The 1811-nt window shown below is 35.2% G+C and overlaps 1 long non-coding RNA gene across 1 annotated transcript in view; it reads left to right on the top strand.

The window, feature by feature from the left end:
• Positions 1-77: 77 nt before the first annotated feature.
• Positions 78-1811, top strand: part of LOC111083961 — an 11801-nt gene continuing 10067 nt past the window's right edge. Inside the window, exon 1 of the long non-coding RNA XR_002609325.1 lies at positions 78-270. This is a non-coding gene — a long non-coding RNA (uncharacterized LOC111083961). The remainder of the gene's footprint in view (positions 271-1811) is intronic.

Below are 1811 nucleotides of genomic sequence, written 5' to 3'. Positions count from 1 at the left end.
CCCACAAGAAACGAACTGTAAAGATGGAGTAGACAATGATAGAGATACTAGTAATCTTGTTATTAGGTAGATAGACCCACAAGAAACGAACTGTAAAGATGGAATAAACAATGATGGAGGTACTAGTAATCTTGTTATTAGGTAGGATAGACCCACAAGAAACGAACTGTAAACATGGAATAAACAATGATGGAGGTACTAGTAATCTTGTTATTAGGTAGATAGACCCACAAGAAACGAACTGTAAAGATGGAGTAGACAATGATGGAGGTACTAGTAATCTTGTTATTAGGTAGATAGACCCTCAAGAAACGAACTGTAAACATGGAGTAGACAATGATGGAGGTACTAGTAATCTTGTTATTAGGTAGATAGACCCACAAGAAACGAACTGTAAAGATGGAGTAAACAATGATGGAGGTACTAGTAATCTTGTTATTAGGTAGATAGACCCACAAGAAACGAACTGTAAACATGGAGTAGACAATGATTGAAGTGCTAGTTATCTTGTTATTAGATAGATAAGTAAACAGACAGACAGATCTTCCTTCGTGGTTAGACGTGAATTTGTCTTTGTTAACACGTTGCAATTTGTGTTCATTTATGGTAAACGTTTCACCCGGCTAATAATTACAAAAAAAAGAGCACAGACAAGATAAAATGGAGAGGTAATATAGACGTCGTGTTTACCACGTGGTATGTGATTCAGTTTGTTTATTTACCACTTTTCTTATTCATAAATCAAACTTACATTAGAAACAGATATAGACCGAAACAAGTATTAAGAATTATAAAGAATGGAAGTTTTTCCAGTATTTATTTAACGGCATACGATGGCCGTTTCGTAGGGTGATACGATGACCGTTTCGTAGCGTCATACGATGGCCGTTTCGTAGGGTGATACGATGACCGTTTCGTAGCGTCATACGATGACCGTTTCGTAGTGTGATACGATGACCGTTTCGTAGTGTGATACGATGACCGTTTCGTAGTGTGATACGATGACCGTTTCGTAGCGTCATGCGATGACCGTTTCGTAGTGTGATACGCCGACCATTTCTGAAGCATTTGGTGACATCTATAATCCAAAACAGTTTACGATTGGAAATTTTCTACCCATTTTCTCCGAAAGTTGATCTTGGACCACACTGGTTGATTTTGAATCATATTGACGTTGTTTGAGAATCTGATAACTCTATTGGTTGATTTTGAATCATATTAACGTTTTCTGAGGATCTGATAACTCTATTGGTTGATTTTGAATCATATTGACGTTGTTTGAGAATCTGATAACTCTATTGGTTGATATTGAATCATATTAACGTTTTCTGAGGATCTGATAACTCTATTGGTTGATATTGAATCATATTAACGTTTTCTGAGGATCTGAGAACTCTACTAGTTATCTTGAATTGTATTGACGTTGTCTGATGATCTAATAACTCTACTGGCTGATATTGAAGCATACTGATGTTGTCTAATGATCTAATAAATCTGTTGGTTTATGTTGAATCATGTTGACGTTTAATGTTGTCTGAGGATTTAAAAACACTGACGTTACCTTAGGAACTAATAACTCTACTAGTTGATTTTGAATCATACTGACGATATCTGAGGATCTGATATCACTACTGGTTGATCTTAAACCATTTTTACGATATTTGAGGATCAAATAACTATATTAGTTGATCTTGAATCATGTTGATTTTGTCTTAGGATCTAATAACTTTAATGGTTGATATTGAATCATGTTGATGTTTTCTGAGGATCTAATAACTCTACTGGTTGATTTTGAATCATATTAACGTTGT

The sequence above is a fragment of the Limulus polyphemus genome, unplaced genomic scaffold (assembly GCF_000517525.1).
Source record: "Limulus polyphemus unplaced genomic scaffold, Limulus_polyphemus-2.1.2 Scaffold12432, whole genome shotgun sequence".
Classification (NCBI taxonomy): domain Eukaryota; kingdom Metazoa; phylum Arthropoda; class Merostomata; order Xiphosura; family Limulidae; genus Limulus; species Limulus polyphemus.
This window is presented reverse-complemented; position numbering and strand designations above follow the sequence as displayed.